Source organism: Rhinatrema bivittatum, chromosome 2 (genome assembly GCF_901001135.1).
Source record: "Rhinatrema bivittatum chromosome 2, aRhiBiv1.1, whole genome shotgun sequence".
NCBI lineage: Eukaryota > Metazoa > Chordata > Amphibia > Gymnophiona > Rhinatrematidae > Rhinatrema > Rhinatrema bivittatum.
Window position 1 is genome coordinate 619,947,256 of NC_042616.1, and position 23,284 is coordinate 619,970,539.

General features: G+C 46.8%; 1 protein-coding gene across 3 annotated transcripts in view; it reads right to left on the reverse strand.

Annotated features, from left to right (window-relative positions):
- The window catches only part of NOL4 (nucleolar protein 4), an 856,374-nt gene that overhangs the window by 300,740 nt on the left and 532,350 nt on the right, over window positions 1–23,284 (reverse strand). The gene's annotated exons all lie outside the window — the stretch shown is intronic.

A 23,284-nucleotide genomic window follows, 5' to 3' on the forward strand; every position in this document is an offset into this window, starting at 1 on the left:
TAGAAATCAGAATAGTGGGATGCCGGAGGGAAATAAGAGAGAATCTTGTATGCTCATCTACCCGAGATAGTGAAACACTACAGAGGAAGACAAAAAAAGACTGTCTTGGATGAGGAGAGAGATCTTGCAGGTGGTCACACTCTATGGCTGGCAGCTGGTATGTATGCTTGGCAGAAAGGATGGGCTAATTGATCTTTCTGCCATCATTACTCTGCTGTTCTTCGTGAGCTTTTGAGACAAACTAGGTCCTGTTCTCACAGGCTACTTCTTCACAATAGAACACTAAAAGCCATGCACATGTCTAGATAATTCTTATGTTCATACAGTAAAAGGTATCCTTCCCTGCAAAGAATCCAGTTTTCTCCAGGACCAATGCAGCTACTCGTACACTGCACTGCAGAGTGGAAGGTTAATCAGTGTTATAAACGCACTGACATTTTTATTTTGTCTCACAGGACTGCATTTTCAATACATTCACTATTAAATTTTAATTAAACAGGGGATAAGGGGCTTTTTCCAATGTAAGTTTGTTTTACAAATGTCTAGTAAATGACTTCTGTTTCTTCTTTGATTTGAATCTGTCTGGTCATATAACCACATACAAAATTTGGACTATCGGCGCCATAAACATTTTTTATGAATTAATTGACTTCATTATATTTTATAGACAGAATATATCAGTCATGAAACCTAATAATACATACTGATCTAATAAAAGGTGTTATAATAGTATTTATTATACTGTCAGGTGACTTTGCAAATTAGTTATGCATGTAAATATAACATACTATTGTAGCAATTTTCAAAAGCCACTTACCAGCACAAAGCCAGTAAAACCTATTGACAATTCAATGGCATATATTGTAGCAATTTTCAAAAGCCCACTTACATGGCTAAACTGCTTAAATCCAGTTTTAATCATGTAAATGCTTTTAAAAATAAGGCCCTAAAAGTTCACATGGAAGCAAGTTTTGATATATCGATATATAAAGATAGACATAGATACATCAATATATATACATACAGATATAGATACATGTATAGCAAATGTTGCTTACCTGATGTAACAGGTGTTCTCACAGGACAGCAGGATGTTAGTCCTCACAAATGGGTGACATCGAGGATGGAGCCCACCACGGAAAACTTCTGTCAAAGTTTAAACAGAACTTTGACTGGCCCCTACTGGGCATGCCCAGCAAGGCACTGACCCTGCAGCCAGCAGGGGTCTCCCTTCAGTCTGATTTTCAAAGCTACAGGCAGTGCCTAGAAAGTAAAAATAAAACGAACCCAACACCGCGGGGAGGCGGGCGGGTTTCGTGAGGACTAACATCCTGCTGTCCTGTGAGAACACCTGTTACATCAGGTAAGCAACATTTGCTTTCTCACAGGACAAGCAGGATGGTTGTCCTCACAAATGGGTGAGTACCGAGCTGAGGATGTCCTGACTTGCACCAAATGCACCCAATGACGTGCAACAGGCACTACAACTGGGGTGGAATTTGGTAAAGGGCATCCGCACCCTACCGGGAAGGTGGAAGGGTGTTGGTACGTCACGTTGGAAAAAGGTTACGCAAGACAGATTGGCCGAAGATGGAGTCCTGTCTTCCAGCTTTGTCCAAACAATAGTGGGCTGCAAAGGTATGGAGAGAACTCCAGGTTGCAGCCCTGCAGATGTCAGGAAGCGGCACCGATCGAAGGTGTGCCACTGACGTCGCCATGGCCCTCACAGAGTGTGCTTTTACACGGTCTTGAAAGGGAATGCCAGCTTGCTGATAGCAAAAAGAGATGCAGTCCGCCAACCAGGAGGAAAAAGCCTGCTTACCCACAGGATGTCCTAACTTGTTAGGATGAAAAGAGACAAATAATTGAGTGCTCTTCCTGTGAGCAACTGTACGGTTTAGATAAAAAGCTAGAGCTCGTTTGCAGTCTAGGGTATGCAGAGTCTGTTCCCCGGAGTTGGAGTGGGGCCTGGGAAAAAAGATAGGTAGTATGATGGATTGATTAATATGAAACTCAGAAACTACCTTAGGTAAAAATTTAGGGTGAGTGCGGAGTACCGCCCGGTCCTGCAGGAGCTTAGTGTAAGGCAGATAGGTAACTAGGGCCTGCAATTCACTAACCCTGCGAGCTGAAGTGATAGCCAAAAGGAATAACACTTTCCATGTGAGATACTTTAACTCACAGGAGTGCAGAGGTTCGAAAGGAGGTTTCATTAGATGACCAAGAACCAGGTTAAGGTCCCAAGATGGGGCCGGAGGACGTAAGGGTGGCTTCAGATGGAGCAAGCCTTTAAGAAAACGTGTTACTAGGGGTTGTACTGAAATAGGGACACCCTGTACACCTTTATGGAAGGCGGCTACCGCACTGACATGCATTCTGATAGAAGAGGTTTTAAGACCTGATTCAGAGAGATGCCATAAATAGTCCAAGAATTTGGAGATTGGACAGGAAAGGGGATCAAGGGACTGAGAAGTGCACCATGATGTGTACCTTTTCCATTTGTATGAGTAAGACTTTCTTGTGGAAGGCTTTCGTGAAGCTATCAGGACCCGAGAAACGGAATCTGAAAGGTTGAAAGGCTGAAGGACTAACCTTTCAACATCCATGCCGTCAGGGACAAGGCTTGGAGGTTGGGATGGAGGAGGCATCCGTCGTTTTGAGTGAGCAGATGCGGGTCCTTTCCCAGAGGAATGTGCCTGCGGATGGAGAGATCCTGGAGTATTGGAAACCATACTTGGCGTGGCCAGTAAGGTGCTATCAGGATCATGGTTCCCCCGTCCTGGCGTAGCTTCACGAGAGTCTTTGACACAAGAGGAAGTGGAGGGAATGCATAGAGCAGACCGGTTGTCCACTTGAGGGAGAATGCATCCCTCGGCCGAGAGTGCTGGCTCCGAATGAGAGAGCAGTAATCGTCCACTTTGTGGTTCTGAGGGGACGCAAAGAGGTCTATGCGGGGAGAACCCCACTTGTGAAACAGAGAGGTCGCTACCAGAGGATCGAGTGACCACTCGTGTGGTTGGAAGACACGGCTCAGCTGGTCTGCCAATACATTGTCTACTCCCGGCAGGTAAGTGGCCCTGAGGTACATGGAGTGGGAGAGGGCTTCCGCCCAGATCTGCGCAGCTTCCTGACACAGAAGGAAGGAGCCTGTGCCTCCCTGCTTGTTTATGTACCACATGGCCACTTGGTTGTCCGTCTGGATTAAGATTATCTGATGAAAGAGATGATCTTTGAAAGTGCGGAGCGCATAGCGGATTGCTCGAAGTTCCAGGAAATTTATCTGGTGTTCGGCTTCCTCTTTGGACAATAACCCTTGGGTTTGAAAGTCGTCCACATGGGCTCCCCAACCGATGTGAGAAGCGTCGGTGGTTAGGATTACTTGCGGATCCGGTGGAAGAAAGGGTAAGCCCTGAAGGAGGTTGACCTGAGTCGTCCACCAGGTTAAGGATAGGCGCAGCACTTGTGTGACTGTGACTATGGAGGACAGAGGCTGAAAAGCTTGAATCCATTGGTGTCGTAGAGTCCATTGTGTTACTCTCATGGCTAGTCGGGTCATGGGAGTGACTTGAACCGAGGATGCCATGTGCCCTAGGAGAATGAGGAACTGGCGAGCCGTGGCAGTGTTCTGAGACTGGAGCTGGCGAGCCAGGGACATTAGGGTGTGGACCCTCTGAAGAGGAAGGTAAGCCTTTGCCTGTAAGGTGTCCAAGTCTGCCCCAATGAAGGATAAGGTTTGAGACGGGACTAAGCAAGATTTCTCGTAATTGACGAGAAACCCTAAGGAAAGGAGTGTTTGAATTGTCAATTTTAGGGAGGATTGAGCTATCTGTTGGGTGGAGGCCCTGATTAGCCAATCGTCCAGGTATGGGTAGACGTGGACACCTTCCTTCCTGAGGAATGCTGCTACCACTACGAGACATTTGGTAAAGACTCGTGGGGCAGAAGCTAGACCGAAAGGGAGGACACGGTATTGATAATGTTCGTGGCCTACTAGAAACCGCAGATATTTGCGATGGGATTGTGTGATCGCAATATGGGTATAAGCGTCCTTGAGGTCGAGAGAGCACAGCCAATCCCCTCTTTGAAGCAGAGGGAGCAGCGCACCTAGGGTTACCATTTTGAACTTCTCTTTTTGAAGGTATTTGTTGAGGGCTCGAAGGTCCAAAATGGGACGTAGTCCCCCTGATTTCTTTGGTATTAGGAAGTATCTGGAATAGAATCCCTTGCCTCGTTGAGAGGGAGGAACGGGTTCTATAGCATTTGATTGCAGAAGAAGGGATACTTCCTGTTGTAATTGAGCCAAATGGGTGGATAGACTCCACGCTTGAAGAGGAGGGGAGTCTGCCGGAAGAGTTATGAAGTTGAGGTGGTAACCCTGTGCGATAATTGTTAGCACCCACTGATCTGAGGTGATCTGCAACCAAGGTTGTAGAAAATGGTACAGTCGACCTCCTACAGGGATGTCCGGAAGAGGGGTTTGGCATGTGTTCCCTACAGGGGAGTCAAAGGCCAGCCGCAGGCCCAGGAGGAGGGGCTACAGTAGGCCTTTGTTTCCTAGGCTGACGCGGCTGAGGCCTAGTAGAGGATCGAGCTGGACGAGGCCTGGCCGATGGAGGGTAATAACGGCGTGGTCGAAAGAATGACTTCTTAGAGTCTTTCTTTTGCGGTTGCTTGGAGGTCAGCTCAGGTGGGACAGATGAGAGTTGTTTCAACGTCTCATGGTGGTCTTTCAACTCCGCCACAATCTGCTGAATTTGCTCTCCAAACAAATTATCGCCTAAGCAGGGTAAATCAGCAAGACGATCCTGAACCTCTGGGCGAAGGTTGGATGATTTTAACCAAGCCCAACGTCTGGCTGAGATGGCTGTGGCTGAAACTTTTGTGGAAGCATCGAATATGTCGTAGGCAGTCCGAATCTCGTGCTTCCCTGCCTCAAATCCCTTGTGAAGAAGGGCTTGAAGCTGCGGTTGGTATTGGTCTGGTAACGTGTCAGCATAGTCTTGCATCTGCTTAAGGATGGCTCTGTTGTACTGAGTCATATAAAGTTGATATGAAGCTATGCGTGAAATCAACATAGCTCCATGATAGACTTTCCGTCCAACACTATCTAGGAACTTGTTGTCCCTGGTAGGTGGAGTAGAAGAGTGTGGCTTAAGACGCTTGGCCTTCTTCTGCGCGGACTCAACCACAACAGAGCGATGATCCAGTTGAGGTTTTTGGAAACCTGGTGCTGACTGGACAAGGTAGGTGGAGTCAGCTTTTTTGTTAACTGGGGACACTGATGAAGGAGATTCCCAGTTTTTCTTGAGCAGATCCAAAAACACCTGGTGTATAGGGATGGAAGCGATGATTTTTGGAGCATCCAGAAATTGAAGGAGTTCCATCATCTGGTGTCTGTCATCAGCTTCAGATTGTAGTTGAAAAGGTACAACTTCTGACATCTCTTTCACAAAGTTAATGAAAGATAGATCCTCAGGAGGAGATCTTTTTCTACTCTCTGTAGGAGATGGAGGCGAAGGTAAATCCGTGTCAGAAGATGTATCATCATCATCACCCCAGGTATCGTAGGGATCAAGTGGGGTTTGTAACCCTGATGGACCTGGCTGAGGCTCTAAAGGCATCGATGGAAACCGAGGTGGAATCGGTGCCGTAGGTGGAACCAGAAATGGCATCGATGGCTTCGGTGCTGTCGATGGAATCGATGCCTGGCGTGGAATGGATGGAACCGAAGGATATATCGGTGGAGATATACCAGAAGGTACCGATGGAACCACCCCGGAAGGGGGAATCCGGAACGGTGTTTCTCCTGCCGATGAAATTCCAGTCGGAGACGGTGGTGTTGTCGATGGCACTGGAATCACCGATGGAAGGGCCGTCATGAGCGCCTCCATGCGGCTCAGTAGCGGTGCTAGCGCTTGTATAAACGGCTCGGTGGTCGGTTCCCTCCTCGGTGGCGAAGCCGGTGCCGGTGTCGGTGCCGGGGGCGGCACTGGAACCGGTGCCGGAGACGGTGCCGATGGAGGTTGCAATTTCTTCATCGCTTTCTCGATGGCCTCCTGGACCAGCCGGTCCAGTTCTGCCCGGAGACCAGGGGTAACCATACCCGGCTCGACGGGAGAGGGAGGCTGAGGCAGGGCCGGAGGGACCACCGTAACCGGTGGGATCACGGCCCCCGCACCTCGGGAGGGTGAGGGTTTCCTCGATGCCTGCGAACGAGACGTGGAGGGTGTCCGGTCTGTTCGTGGCTTCTTTGTCGGTGGCTCGGCTTGAGCAGAGGTCGATGGCTGTGGATCCTCGACAGGCCGAGATTTGTGCCGTCGATAGCGGTGCTTTTCCTTCCGATCCCCTCGCCCATCCGGGGAAGGGACGGGAGTCGACGGCCGAGAAGCGATCGATGGCGGGCGGTCACCGGAGGGTTGACGATGATGGTACAACTTCGACGGTGCCGGTTCCGATGACGTCGATGCTATCGATGGCGTTGGGGTGGGTGCATGGAAGAGGAGCCCCATCTTCTCCATCCTGGCTTTGCGACCCTTGGGTGTCATTAAGGCACATTTGGTGCAAGTCAGGACATCATGCTCACTACCCAAACACATCACACAAACTCTGTGGGGGTCTGTGATGGACATAGTCCGGGTACAATCCGGACAACGGCGGAACCCCGTTGCCATGGCCTGAAGCCAAAATTTAGGCTGGGGATCGGTAAGTGCCAACAAGCCTCAAGGGCCAAATTCGACGGTAGTCGATGGAAAAAGGCAAAAAACTTACCGGGTTCCGTAAGATGACTAAAAATTTGTCGAAGGGAGACCCCTGAGGGGCAAATTTTCTTAGGAAATTAACTTCCAAATTCCTGTCAGGAACGTGGTTAGAGAGCTCCTTTCACCGCGTGGCAACTGCTGCGCGGAAAAAAGAAGACTGAAGGAAGACCCCTGCTGGCTGCAGGGTCAGTGCCTTGCTGGGCATGCCCAGTAGGGGCCAGTCAAAGTTCTGTTTAAACTTTGACAGAAGTTTTCCGTGGTGGGCTCCATCCTCGATGTCACCCATTTGTGAGGACAACCATCCTGCTTGTCCTGTGAGAAATATAAATATATCAAAAGAGGATTTAAACAGCATCTGGCCTATGAGCTTGTTCTTTACAGTCACCAAACTTTCATGGAGATTGATATGGCATCATTATTTTCAATAGACATAATCCACCATGAATGTGGTATGTCTTTTCCTTTCTCCTCCCAAATTCTCACTACAAATGTAGAACTGGTTGAATAATTAGGGTTAAAAGTAGGCAACAGATGACAATTCTAAAAATTCAGACCCTAGCCTTCTTGGCTCTAATCCTATTCTCTAGCAAGAAATCTGTGCAGATAAAAGAGAGCAGGCAATTTCTAGGAATGTCAAATGCCTTTTGGTTTGTGTATATCAGATTTCATCCTATTGGAGGTCATTTTCAAAGAGTTACGCTTGGGTTGCGCATGTAAAATTAGCACATACTTATATAAGTAGCATGTACACGCATATATTGTATGCTATTTTACAAACCTCAAGAGTACACACGCACATGCAGTGAGGCACAGAAATGGGACCGGGGAGAAAAGGTGCAAATTAGAGGCATTTCAGGGCAGGGTTTGGAACTACAGCAAAAGTTGCTATTTTGTGAGCAGTATACGTGCATACATTACCAAATGTGTCTGTCTAATTTTCCACCTGCTAATTAACGTGCACAATTGAAATAACACTTTTCTTTTGTCTGTAGTTTTTGGGTGGGAGGTCTGGATTCACTGATAGGGATTCATGGTCAAATGCTGGAGGGTCTAGAACTGGTGATTCCAAGTGTGTGCAGAAGTATTTTCAGAATCAGAGTACATACATGTTTTATAAAATACCTGCTTCCACATTTAATTCTGGATTATTATGTGTGAATTGTTATAATTACTATGTACTTAAAATATATAGGCATACATTTTACAGAATGGGTAGTGTTAATGCAAGCATTAATATACATTAAATGTGATAATTAAACCAATATAGTGAGTGTATCTGTCTGCATTAATGCAGAGATAACTCATACTAATGCAAAAATATTTAAATAAGCTAATTAGAGTAAAATATGCTAAGTAGCTCATTTAAAATTACCACAGGTTATTCCAATTAGTATTAATACCGCCATTAACACAAAACCTTAACTACATATCTGAGAGTTTTGCGTTAACAGAGTCATTAACACAATTGTGTTAGTTAACCCAAGAAACTGATTTTAACGCATATGATTTTAACACAAATGATAAGGGGAATGGAACAGCTCCCCTATGAGGAAAGACTAAAGAGGTTAGGACTTTTCAGCTTGGAGAAGAGACAGCTGACGGGGAATATGATAGAGGTGTTTAAAATCATGAGAGGTCTAGAATGGGTAGATGTGAATTGGTTATTTACTCTTTTGGATAATAGAAGCACTAGGGGGCACTCCATGAAGTTAGCGTGTGGCACATTTAAAACTAATCGGAGAAAGTTCTTTTTTACTCAACACATAATTAAACTCTGGAATTTGTTGCCAGAGGATGTGGTTAGTGCAGTTAGTATAGCTGTGTTTAAAAAAGGATTGGATAAGTTCTTGGAGGAGAAGTCCATTACCTGCTATTAAATAAGTTGACTTAGAAAATAGCCACTGCTATTACTAGCAACCGTAACATGGAATAGACTTAGTGTTTGGGTACTTGCCAGGTTCTTATGGCCTGGATTGGCCACTGGTGGAAACAGGATGCTGGGCTTGATGGACCCTTGGTCTGACCCAGTATGGCATGTTCTTATGTTCTTAAGACCTTACTCCTTTTAGTTCATCATGTACTAATGGCCCTGCTAACATGTGCATTAAAGTTGTGCATTAACAAGCGATCTTAATGCACTTTAGTGCATTGGTCCTTTTATTGTTTTATTTCCACACACTGCTGAAGAGATACTAGATCTGAATAAAATGTTTTAATATAGGGTGGGTGTCTTTTTTTGTTTTTATAGATAGACATGGCTTAACGGGGAAGGGTCAATAAGGGTTTAGTGAAAGGAAGTCTTGAGTTACCACTCTTTTAGATTGCTTTGAATGTATAAATAAACATGTAGATAAAGGTGAGACATTTGATTTAGTGTATTTGGATATTCAGAAAACATTTCACAAAGTACACGATGAGAGACTCCTTGGAAAATTAAAAACGACATGGGATAGGAGGCAGCTTTCTATTGTGGATTGGTAATTAGTTAAAAGACAGGAAACAGAGTGTAAGAGTAAATGGTCAGTTTTCCAAATGGAAAAAGGTCATTAGTGGAGTGGGATCTGTGCTGTTTAACATATTCATACATGATCTGGAATAGGGACCGATGAATGAGGTGATCAGATTTGCAGATGGCACAAAATTATTCAAAGCTTTTAAAAACAGCAGTAGATTGCGAGGAACTGCAGAAGGATCTCATGAGATTAGGAGACTGGGCATCTAAATGGCAGATGAAATTAAATGTGAAAAAGTGCAAAGTAATACACATTGGAAAAAATAACCTCAACTATGGGGCAGATTTTCAAAGGGGTACGTGCGCAAGATACGTGCGTACCCCTCGAAAACCTGCCCCAAGCTCCCCCTGCGCGCGCCGAGCCTATGTTGAATAGGCTCGGCAGCACGTCCAAGCCCCGGGACTTACACACATCCCGGGGCTTTCCTGGGGGGGCGTGTTGCGGCTGGTGCGTCATCGGGGGTGTTCCGAGGGCGGGGCTGCGGGCGTGGATCCGGCCTGGGGGCGTTTCTGGGGCATGGCCGAGGCCTCCGAAACCGCTCCCGGGCCAGGGAATCGCGCACCGGTAGCCGACCAGGGCAGGCATAACATTTATAATAAAGGTAGGGGGGTTTAGATAGGGCTGGGGGGTGGGTTAGGTAGGGGAAGGGAGGGGGAGGTGGGGGAGGTGGAAAGAAAGTTCCCTCCGAGGCTGCTCCAATTTCAGAGCGGCCTCGGAGGGAATGGAGGCAGGCTGCGCAGCTTGGCATGCGCAGGCTGCCGATTTTGCGCAGCCTTGCGTGCGCCGACCCCGGATTTTAAAAGATACGCGCGGCTGCGTGTACTTTTTTAAAATCTGCCCCACGTGTACACAATGCTGGATTCTGTTGGGAGTCACCACCACCCAGGAAAAAGATCTTGTGGACAATATATTGAATTTCTCAGCTCAGTGTGCAGCAGCGGTACAAAAACAAATAAGAATATTAGGAATTATTCAAAACAGAATGGAAAATAAAGCAGAAAATAAAACATATTGTCTCTGTATCGATCCATGGTGTGACTGCACCGTGAGAATTGCATGCAGTTCTGATCGCCCTATCTCAAAAAAGATATCGTGGATCTGGAAAAGATGCAGAGGAGGGTGACAAAAATGGTAAGAAGCTATGCAGATGAGGGCTCTTCAGCTTGGAAAAGAGACAGCTGAGAGGAGATATGATAGAAGTTAATAAATTAATGAGTGGGGTGGAACTGGTAAATAAAACAAAAATAAAGTAACACCTTTCAAATAGTACTAAAACAAGGTAACACTCAAGAAAACTAACAACCAGCAGAAAGTACTTATTTTTAGCATAAAATCAAGTTGTCAAATTGGTTGCCGGAGGACTTGTTCAAGGCGATTAGCCCAGCAGGATTTAAAAGCGGTTTGGACATTTCCCTGGAGGGAAAGTCCATAACACATTATTAGCCAGGAGGACTAAAGAAGCTATTGCCATCCCTGGTGTTGAGTAACAGAAAAACAGATCTACTTTGTGGGATCTGCTGGGTATTTGTGATCTGGATAATCATTCTTGTAGACAGAGTGCTCAGCTGGATGGACCTTGGTCTGACCCAGCATGGCACTTCTTATGTTCTTTTGTTCAGAAGGCATGTAGCTTTGTTTGATTAAATACTATAGTAGAGGAAAATAAAGGCGCAAATGTGCTTGTCAATTAAAACTTGCTGTTTACCTAGCAAAGCTGTGCTACTGACTGCATTGTTAGGTCACAAAAAACGAGCACATTTTACTTCTTGTTCCATTGTGCATGGAAACAGAATAGCATTTTTACAGAGAATAAGAGAGTAGTCAAGTACATGAAACAATTGTAACAGTTCTAACATTTTGAGAACTAGCATCTCAATTCAACTCTGTGCCTGACAAACTACACATGTTTATTGATGGCTGCACATCTGTCTCTCTGCATCACAAATTATTATTTTAAAATCATCACCAACAGAAAAAAAGAAGCATGTGAATCAGATCTCCACCTATAATTCAATGCTATGTTTATTGTTTTTCATAAATGTATTGCACTGAATGGAAGAACTTGAGAACAAAGAGGTCAATATTCAAAGGGTTTTGTCCAGCAAACCTGAGATTTTAAATATCTCTCGTTACCCACCCCTGCCCCCCTGCCACCAACACCTTTGCTGAGCAGATAGGATTTAGCTGGGTAAGTTATTACCTGGCTATAACTTACAGGGATAAAAAAAAAAGAGGTGGAGCAGGGGCATTCCATGAGTAGGGCTTCTGTCCTGTTATCACAGGTGGTTTTCTGTCAATTCACTGTTGTCCTGCTTTTACGGTGTCCTGCTTCAACAGCAGCCTTTCGCTTTCTGTTCTTAATGCTGTATTCTTGTTTTTTGTTATTCTGGCAACTGCTGTATTCAGTGCAGCTGGCTCTAAAGGGTTAACCTCTGACTTGGAAGCAGGGTTGCCTGGGAATTTTTGCCTCATATTCTCATTTAGCTTCTGTCAGTCTATGTGCATCAGCAGCTAACTGGACCAATCTTGCAAAATAATCCTCATTTTACCTGTTTTTATTTCTGTGGCCCAGACTGTGTTGTTATCTCCAGTTTATGCATAGTAAGACTCTATGAGGTCTATATTCAAAAGCTATTTAGATGGATAACCTAATAATTAGCTGTCTAAATGGCATACTCTGCTATACTCAGCCCCTATGTGGCTAAATTCTAGCTGGGTAACTAGTTATTTGGCTAGAAATTAGCCAGATAAAAAAGGGGTGTTTTTAGGGCATTCCGGGGTGGGTCTGAGATATCCAGCTAACCTAGCTGAATACCGGGTATATCCAGCTAGGTTAGCCAGATTTTAGACCTGCTTCTTAGCAAGTCTAAAGTTGGCTGACCTTGTGTGGCTGGATAACTTGCTACTTACTTGGGTGTCTTCAAAACATATCCAGGTGTTATGATTTGTGGGTATGTGGGCCCTTGATCCGAGGTGCAAGTTGGTACTGCCTGTGAGAAGGACCCCCATAGGCCTGCACTGATGGGAGGCGAGGTCAGAGACAACGGAGAGTTCTGGGTGAGGCAACAGAGAGGTCCCACAGTACCTGGAGAGGACCCCTGTGGGAGTAGACTGGAGGCAGTACCTGGGCAGGGACCCCAAGGGGAGGAATGCCAGACAGACCACAGAGTGGGGGGCGTGAGGCTTGAGCAATCAGGAAGAAGTCCAGAGGGCAACCCTGAAGGACAGAGCTACACAGTGTGGGATGATGAAGTAACGCCGTAGGCCAGCCCACAGGAAAGGGAAGCCCGAGCTGAGCCTCAAGTGATGACGTAGCACTGCCCCGAGAAGCAGGGAAGTGTAGGCAGTCCCAATATCATTCATAGGCGCAACCCCGAGGAGCGGGGGAGCATGCATGTCTGGGAGAAGCCGGAGAGCACTACCCTGAGGAGCGGGGAAGTTCTGGCAATCACTGTAGTACGAGAAGCATGGTCCCGAGGAGCGGGAGGTGTGACCAGTCCAGTTCAGGATGCGGATGCAACCCAGAGGAGCGGGAAAGTCCCCAGTAGAACTCACAGATAGTTGAGGTATCCCAGAGGTAGCCCCGAGGAACAGGAGGCAATACAGGATAGAACCCAGGAGACGCACAGCTAGCCTGAGGAGCGGGGTAGGCAAGGGAAGCGAGTCCCTAAGGCGTACACTGGCTCCCGAGGAATGGGTACCAGACAGGCTTCAAGTCCAAGGTGAAAGCATAGTCTCAGGAACACGTCGTAATAGTCAAAGACGTACGGAACTTGTTGCCAAGTCGGCTAGCTGAGGGCGAAGGTGGAGTTTATATACACTGGTCTGGTGATGTCATCAACCGGAGATGCAACCGAGGTTCCCACTGAGGAGGCTTGAAGAGAGGGCTGAAGTCGAGGAAGATGGCGGCGGCGTCCAGGCCGCCAAGAGGAGTCCCGGGGAACGCGGCAGTGAAAGCTGGCCCGAGTTGCGAGCAGCTCCAGAGAGGGCAGGAGAGCAGTGCATGAAGTAAAAGAAAACTAGAGTTAATTTGGTCTGTGGCCCGGCTTCTTATTTTCCCCATCTAATACTTTAATAGCCCTATCGGGCCTTCTACTCCCCCCCCACCCTCCATCTTTAATTCCTTGGCAGCCATTGCGCCCCTTCCGCCAGACAAACTCATTGTATAGAGCGTAAGTGACCAAGCCCTTCCCCCTCCCGCCATATCCTGCCACACCCCAACTTCCCCCACCGGACCCTTCCTCCCCTTCACGAAGGCCAAAATCTTCCACTCTTCCTGGATTACAGACCGTGAGGCCTGGTCCCTGGAGTAGACCAAAATTACAAACATTTAAAAGACTTCTTCTGCTTCTAAACTCAACAGAATACTGCCACTGCCACACTAACTTATGATACAACTTGTTTTTATACAGGCGGGGCTGGGGGGGGGGGGAGGGCTGACCACTCTAGCAGCCTCAGTGGAAGTGCTATTCTGAAAATGGTATACTCCTTCCTCCACTGCCTGAATCAGACTCCTAGCTCAAAGCTAGGTGATCCCAAAAGATTGCCATATCTGCTAGTAAGTAAAAACAGAGGCATTCAGAATGGAATATAGCAGGGTTTTTTTTCCCAGTGAGTACGTGCCAGTATTGAATACCGGCAGCTTTTCCTCCACCTGCTTAATTTGCCCTTTGGTTCCTAAAAAATCAAAACACAAAATATGCTTCCTGCATGTGAGCACCAGCATATTTTATTCCAAAAAAAAAAGCACTGGAATTTAGCCTTTTGAGAGCTAATACCCTTGATGGCCTCGGTGTACCTGTAACCTACAGACCCCAATTCAAGGCCTGCCAAATGTCTCTATTGCCCTATCACCCTCCTCTCTGGCACAACCTCTGGATACCCTCCACAGACCCTTTCCTGGGTCTCAAGCCTCCTTCCTTAGAATGCTTTTTAGTGCCCCCTACTTCCACCCCCAACAGCAGGACTTGAATTTTTCTCATCATAATCCAATTTTTACTGTAAAAAAAGATTTTACTGTAAAAAAAAGATATCAGACATGAGAGTTAAAATCTGCTATTAAAAACAGACATTCAGGATGGAATTTAGCCTTTGAGAACCAATGCCCTTGATGGTCTCGATATTCCTCCTGACATATAGGCATAGGCATTGGCCAATTTTGGCTGGAAACTAGAGAAACTGCATTCAGAGATTGTTTGGGTCCTCTGAGGCAGCTCCTGGGGTAATATTCCTGCTGACCTAAAAATACAATCCAATTTTGGTCTAACAGGGGACATATTGCTTCAAGAGGTTCAGCTCAGGATTCTCCAAGTCCCCAAAATCCAAATCCACTTCACTGGATTCCATGTGTTCCCTCGAGTCTATAAGATCTCCTAAGGAAGCCATACATGGCCCCTTTTTCTCCAGCTTGGTACAGACCAAACCCTAGCAGTGACCTCTAGACAGAAGCCACCTGGGTTCTCCTCTTTTCTGGAATCTGGTCTTTATTAGATGACAATGCAACTTTACTGCTTCTTTGTCCACGTTTGCTTGAACAGCGCCATATGCCTGATATAATGCGATACACTGCTGGCAACTTCTCACCTTCCATTGAGGTGTAATCTTGGTATATAAAATCTTCTAGGTACCTTCCCCAGGAGGAGTGTACTCATTTGAGCTACCCCTGAAGTTTATGATTCATTCTTTTTTTTATCCCTTTTCCCACCGATAAGCAGGCTGAATTAGTGATGCTCTATGGGGTGACATCATTGGGTAACACATTGCGGAGTTGTCTCTCAAGTCAGTTAAAGTTTTCACTGTACTAAGCATGCATGGGACTTCCCATGCAAACAACTGTTCCAGAACTCTCTTCAGTCTTTTTTTATCTGTGCTTTGTATGGACACAGGAAATTCTGTCTCTCTACTTCACTGAACTCTCATTTCATTTTTCAAAAAAAAAAGCACTTTTCAGTGCTACAATGACTTCGCACCCTACAGCAGGCTTTAAATATTATGCTTGCAGACATATAATGTCCATTAGAGATGGGCATGCCACTTATTGTATTTCCTTTGCCCCAGACCACGACCAACCAAATTGTCAGGACTACAGCCATGTGTCACCAAGGGCTCAATGCCAGAGAGCTGAAAAAATAATCCATCTGCGAACAGATGTCTATCAGCCTACAAATACCTCTTCATCAGGCAGTGCCCAAAGCACCAATGGTGAAAAATTCCAGCCAGACTCTAGGAAACGCTGTGTAGAGACCAAAGGGCCATCCTCCAGAAAAGTTGGTGCAAAAGGCCTTATATAAGTACCCTTCACAAGTCTGGGAGCCCATAAAACAAGCGCCAAAGAAAAAAATCACACAGTGCATCACCACTCTGTGCACCATCAATGCACAGAGCACCAAAGAAGCATGGCGCAATTACCACACACAGCAAATCCTCGGCACAAGGAGCATTGTCTAACGGCGCATCGGCTCATGGCGCCTCAGCAGTGTTTTGTTCCGCGCTCGTGGAAGGCCACGAGCGCGGCCCCCTACCTTGCCCGCAACGGCGACCCGCTGCGGGAACTCCGGGGGAGAACCCTGACCCAATGCCCGTCGCTTCGGTGCGGGTCCCTGCTCTGGCCGCCGGATGGGGAGCTGTCCCCGCTCCTCCCTCGCAGCGTCCTGCAGCATTTCCTCCATGGAGGAAATCCAAGATGGCCGCCACCATCTTTAGGCACGAGGCCGCGCCTCCTCATTAGATTTAAAGGGACCTGATCCCTTTAACCAGATTAGCTGCTGCCAATGATCTAGAGCAGAGGAAGTACAAAAGGAGGCTTCCTCTGCTCATTCCTTGACTTGGCAACTTTTGGGTTAGTCAGGTCTGCTTGCTTCGGTGAGTTCTTCTACTTTGGATCCTTGTTCCTGTCTTGTCTTGGTGTTCCTGGTTCCTGACTTCGGATCAGCTAGCGGTGATTCCTGGTGTGTGACTTCGGACCGGCTAGCGGTGATTCCTGGTGTTTGACGTCAGACTGGCAAGTGGTGATCCCTCGGTGTGTGACCTTGGACTGGTAAGCGACGACCCTCTGGCACTTGACCTTGGACTTCCTCTTGACCATCGTCTCCAAGGGCCCACCTAAGTCCCAGCGGCCCAGGTCCCTACGGGCTCCTCCCAGGGGGACCGCGGGCTTCCAGGGGTGAAGCTCCAGTCAGCCCTTGCACCGAACACATGACTTCTTGACCTCTCAAAGGTCCACCTAAGTCCCAGCGGTCCGGGTCCCTATGGGCTCCTCCCGGGGGGACCGCGGGCTTCCAGGGGTGAAGCTCCAGTCAGCCCTTGCACCGAACACATGACTTCTTGACCTCTCAAAGGTCCACCTAAGTCCCAGCAGTCCGGGTCCCTATGGGCTCCTCCTGGGGGGACCGCGGGCTTCCAGTGGCGAAGACACAGTTCCTTTCCTCGACGTCACGACTCTTTGTCTGCCTCCACAGTTGCCTCTGTCTCCAGTGCTGAGGGTCAGCTGGTCACGTCTTCTGTTCCTGCCTCGCCACCCGAAGGGAGAACCTACGGATCTTCCTCCTAAAGTATTCCATCCTCCCGTCGGCTCAAGGGTTCAAGGACGAACCACTAGACCCATTCAGGTAAGATTAGGGGAACATAAATCAAGATTTACCACATTGAAGCTCACTGCACCGATGGTCCAACATTTAATAGATTCAGGACACAACATTACAGATTTGAAATGGACAGTAATAGAGCGAGTAGATCCCCATCACGTGGTGGAGACATACGTTCACCTTTAAATTTACGTGAAGCATTTTGGATTTTCACCTTGAGAACCTTGAGAACCTCAGTACCCCGAGGCATGAATGATGAACTCAATTTCAACACTCTTCTGTAGAATCATAAGCGTTTCATGGCTTTATGACTCATATCACACGAGCCTTTACATTTTGATTATAGATTAACAAGAAGCGTCTTTTTTCTAATCCTTTTATGCATTTTTAGTTTCGCATTATGCTATCATCAGCAGCGTAATTAAGAATGCGCCTTTTCGGTCCGCATCGTTTAACGAGTTTCTATGTGTTTTAAGTTCTCCATCAGGTCGGAGACGTCATGAACAACAGTGGTTATAGTGACTCTTTCAGGTCCGCACATCTGACAGCCATCGCACCAGTAAGTTCCCTATCAAGTCCGACTGTGACGTCATGAACGTTTTCACTTCTCTGAGGACGCTCATTGGTTGATCATGCCCCTGTTGATACAATATAAAAGGGGTCAGCCTCAACCCTACGGACTATTCTTCCTGGCGATCGATAGAGGAAGATCGCCTCGTGGCAGAGACAATTAGTACTCCAGGAATCGCTGAGAAAAGAGTCGCAGACCCCGTGAAGTTGGCTTCGTAGGATTCATCAAGGCCCCTGAGGAAAGGCTTGCACGTCTGAAACATGCAACGTTCATGTCGGGATCATCATTAAGAAGACGGACACACCAACAACTATCGGGGAAGTCTGTTTTTATACTCTTTATTAACATTCTTTGAGTTCCATATAGTTAATAATGCAGAGTACGCATACATAACACCGCCACGGAAGAGTCCTTAGGTTTTCTTTGGGACAACACAATTTTCAAAAAAAATCACGAAAAAAGAACTTAAGGAGGAGGAGGAAGGTTAATGATTATAAACCACTGAACAGTGGTGCTGGGCACCTACACTACGTATGAAACCTTTCTCTAACTCCATTTATTATTCAAGTAAATAATTTTAATACACTTTGACAAAAATCATACCACTTAGAGTGTAGGGATATACTTTATTGAAACCATTCAAAAAAAACAATACTAACTATTCAGAAGTCAATTTTTATTGACAGCGATAGAGCACTGCTCTAGATTGTTTTGGTTTAGTTTCATCAGTTCGCTGCATCAATTGGTGTATTTTTGATAGATTTTACTATCAAAAGAGCCAGCAACCGCCACAGCGTAGAACACAAATATCCGTTGGGGGGCAGAGTACAACATTTTCAGCAAACCTGGAAGGAGATCACCACAGACCAAAGACCAATGGGTCTTCAAAACAATTCAACAAAGCTATTATCTAAATTTTCAATTGCAATCCAAGCTGCCTCACAATCCTGACTATCTAAGTTCCCCTCAATCAGGAGAAGCAGAAAATAATCACCCAGGGAGCAATACAAATTAGGGATGTGAATCGTTTTTGAACGATTAAAATTATCATCAGATAATTTTAAAATCGTCCAAAATCGTTAGAGTGCACGATACAATACAAATGCCCCCAATTTATCATCAGGGGCATTTGTATTGTATTGTTAAATAGGGCACGGGAATTATTTGGGGGAGGGCGGGAAAACCGGCACACCAAAACAACCCTAAAACCCACCCCGACCCTTTAAAACAAATCCCCTACCCTCCCGAACCCCCCCAAAATGTTTTAAATTACCTGGGGTCCAGTGGGGGGGTCCTGGCGCGATCTCCCGCTCTCTGGCCACGGCTGCATTAAGAGAAATGGCGCCGGTGGCCCTTTGCCCTTATCATGTGACAGGTCAAAGGTAGCGCCGGCGCCATTTTGGTTCCTGGCTCCCGACGTCACGTGTGCAGGAGATTGCTCCCGGACCCCCGCTGGACCCCCAGGGACTTTTGGCCAGCTTGAGGGGGCCTCCTGACCCCCACAAGACTTGCCAAAAGTCCAGCAGGGGTCCGGGAGCGACCTCCTGCACGCGGGCCATATTGCCAATATTCAAAATGGCACCAGCGCTACCTTTGCCCTCATATGTCTTGTGGGGGTCAGGAGGCCCCCCCAAGCTGGCCAAAAGTCCTGGGGGTCCAGCGGGGGTCCGGGAGCAATCTCCTGCACGCGTGACGTCGGGAGCCAGGAACCAAAATGGCACGGCGCTACCTTTGCCCTGTCACATGATAAGGGCAAAGGGCCACCGGCGCCATTTCTCTTAACGCAGCCGTGGCCAGAGAGCGGGAGATCGTGCCGGGACCCCCCCACTGGACCCCAGGTAATTTAAAACATTTTGGGGGGGGTTCGGGAGGGTGGCGGATTTGTTTTAAAGGGTCGGGGTGGGTTTTAGGGTTGTTTTGGTGTGCCGGTTTTCCCGCCTTCCCCCAAATAATTCCCATGCCCTATTTAACGATACAATACAAATGCCCCTGAAGATAAATCGGGGGCATTTGTATTGTATCGTGCACTCTAACGATTTTGGACGATTTTAAAATTATCTGATGATAATTTTAATCGTTCAAAAACGATTCACATCCCTAATTTGTATTGCTCCCTGTATTGCCGTATGACATAGTGAGGGCAAAGGTAGCGCCGGCGCCATTTTGAATATTGGCAATACGGCCCGCGTGCAGGAGGTCGCTCCCGGACCCCCGCTGGATTTTTGGCAAGTCTTGTGGGGGGTTCAGGAGGCCCCCCCAAGCTGGCCAAAAGTCCCTGGGGGTCCAGCGGGGGTCCGGGAGCGATCTCCTGCACTCGTGACGTCGGGTGACAGGAACCAAAATGGCGCCGGCGCTTACTTTGCCCTGTCATATGGTAAGGGCAAAGGGCCACCGGCCTTAGCCGGATAAAACTGCCAATCACCGGCTTACTGAATATTGACCTGATAGTGTCAGCTATGAAGCTAAATTCTCTAAAATATTCACAGTACTATAATTCTATAGAATCCAAGCATTGAACAGAAGATAACTAATCCTATTAACAGAAAACCACCATTAAAATCAATGGAGAGTGAAAGCAATGAAATTATGATGATGATACTGCCACCATAAGGATGCTGCTGACATTGCAGCCATTGATTAATCTGTTATACTGATTCCTTGTGGCCATTATTGGTACTGCAGGCTTTCTCCCCCCCCCCCCCTTCCCCTCCAGACACAAACACACAGGAAAAATTTTCAGTCACTTGTGTTGCTGCAAAGTATGTAGGTGCTTTTGTACCTATAGACCTTGTATCTCATTTTCAAAGCAAAACTATCTGGGTAGTTTTGTTTTGAAAATTGCCTATAAGGTATGTGAGAAACAAGGTGTACCTGTTATTTATGTGGGTGGTATAACCAGTGGGGGGGGGGGGGGGGAAATCACACATATATTTAAAAATCCAAATATATGCACACGGTTTACTCCCCTGACCTTCCCATCTCTTTTTAATCCAGTTAAAACTGCACATTATGAAAGCATGCACACAATTTTAACTTCTGTGAGGAGAACAGTTTTCAACTAAAAGAATCTAGCTGGCTAAATACTTAGTAAACCAGCTAAATCCCTTTGAGAATTATTCTCCCCACACATTCGTGTACTTTTTTCACTGGAAGATAACTATTTCCTTTACAGATAAAATACACCCACCACCCGCCAAATTTACTTCCCACAGCCTCCCAACATACACAAAACCACCCTCCTCACACACACCCCACACATGCCAAATTTATTTACTTCCCAGGCCCTCACAACACACACAAAACCTGACAGAAGTCCGGGAGGCTCCAGCGGGGGGCCAGGACCGGTCCGGGACACATCTCCTGCACTACGGCCGTCGGCTGCAAGCAATCAACATGGCGCCGACGGCCCTTTCCCTTACTATGCCACTCGGGGACACCAATGGCGGCAGTAGCCCATGTGACATAGTAAGGGCGAGGGCCCCTCGGCGCCATTTTCAGGACTGGCAGCCGGCGGACCTTTGCCCTTACTATGTCAGAGGATCTACCGCTGCCATTGCTCCACCCCACTGACAAGGTAAGGGCAAAGGGCCATGTGAACCCTTTTCAGTGCTCGCAGCCAATGGACCAACGCCAGTACATCGCTCCCGGACCGCTCCTGAACACCCGCTCCACCGACTGACATTTTTATCAGGTCTCGGGGGGTCTGGAGGGTGGGGGGTGGTAATGAATTTATTGCAAACATCTTGGGGAGGGGTCACGGGGGGGGGGCAGGTTTCATTCATTCAGCAACTCGGGGGGTGGGCAGGGGGGTGGGCTACTGTTTTTTGCAGGGCTGGGGGAGGGGGGGCGGGAGAGTGTTGGGTGGTTAGTTTAAGAGAACTTTTCTCATAGGGTTGTTTTTTGGGGTAAGGGGGAGGTTCACACACAAATACATACACTAAACTTGCACGATCTCGGGAACGCACCAAAATAGCCCTCCCCAGACCACAAAACAAATTTGGAAGTGCAAATTTGGTTAGGCACGCCCCTATTTGGCTACATAACGCACATAGACGCCCAGGGACAGACCACATGTAGCACCAACAATTTTAATTTCCCAGGTCTTGGGAGGGGGCAGGAGGGTGGGGGGTTATTATTTGATTTAAAGGGTTGGGATTGGGGGGGGGGGTTTGGGGTGGGGGGTTCCCACAGAAATAGAAAGACAAAGGTTTTCTGATCTGAAGGGTAGGCAGTAGGCGGGGGGAGGTGACAGTGAGGGGAGGGAGAATGAGGGGAGGGAGAATGAGGGGGGAGGTGAGTGTCAGGGGAGGGAGAATGAGGGGAGAGGTGAGTGTGAGGGGAGAGAGTTGGAGTGGGGACAGGGGAGGGAAGGGGGGAGGGTGAGTGACCAAGGGGGAGGAGGATGAGTGACTGAGGTAAATGAGCAAGGGGAAGGGGGAGGGAGGGTAAAGAACCTGACTCTGCCACTGCAACGTGTGGCCGGGTACCGCTAGTAGGACATGAAAGAAGCAGGTTATTAGGAGGATGGATGGACATATACCACACACACTCACACACATATGCAGATTGATTTTATAAGCCTTCTTTCCTTGCAGAAAGTAGGTTAATAAAACTGAAAGAAAAAGAAACTGATTTTAAAAGAGACAATTGGATCTCATTTATAAGTGCTTAGTGCTGGCACTAAATAAAGAACATAATTTACAACCTAGCTCTAACACTGTTATGACTGAAAATAAAAGTCTAATTACAAGAGGTCGCAATATGTGACCTAGTGGCACGTCTGACTGGTACGCCTTGATTTAAATATTTAAAATTAATTTTTAAAGCTATGGCTCCTCCAAGAAGGCAAGCTGCATAAGCACATTTACAAAAAAAATAAAATAAAATAAAATACTTGCTCCAAATTTCCTTCTCCTGAAAAGCCAGCGCATATTTTGTCTCAAAAGGATAGATTTTCAAAAGTTTAACTGGCTAACTTTGACCTAGATTTATCATTTTGCTATAAATTTTATATGAGTGAGAGAGAGAGAAACTCTCATATAAGTAAACTATTTATACCACTGTAGGAGGGGCAACTAGTAACTCGGGGTGAGGTTTTGGTGGTGGTCTAGGGTTTGGGGGGCAGTTTTACATACACAGAGGTACGAACAGCACAGTACACATCAGTGAAGATTTGGTGTGATTTGGAGTGAAGAAAGGTTCACAACAATGAGATTTGTACAATGGACTCTTGACCTAGTTTGATGCACTTTCTACCAGCTGCTAGTTGCCCCTCCTACAGTGGAATAAATAGTTGACTAATATGTGGGCCTCTCTCTCTTTCTCTCCCCCCGCCTCCCTTCCCAAAATGGGATCTGCAAGTTTTAGCGCAAATCCCGTTTCAGGCATATCGCACATCATAACACCAGGAAAAAAGGTGTAGTTATTTCCGGTGTTAAAACCCTCATGTTGCGTTATCGTACGTAACACTAAGCACCCCTCATTTTAATTTACTCTGCCTGAATTTCTCCTATTTGGGAAAAATTCTAAAACTTGCACACGTATCTCGTGATGTGTTATTTATTGCGGGTGTTATAGTTTTATCACAGGTGTTAGGGTCCTAACGCCTGTGATAAGGCCCTAACACAATTTGATAAATGACCTTGTTTGGGAGATAGTTGTTTTAAAACTTGCTGGTTAAAAATGGACTCCCTGTGACCCACTAAACTTAATCAGCTAAATGTGCAAGGCAAATAAATTTAACCAGGTAAAAAAAAAAGGTACAAAAACACCCATGTACATTGCGTCAGAGCAGCTGCCTCTGGACCCCAATAGGATCTTCATGCATCAAGCTGAAGTATTTGCACTCCAGACTCCCGA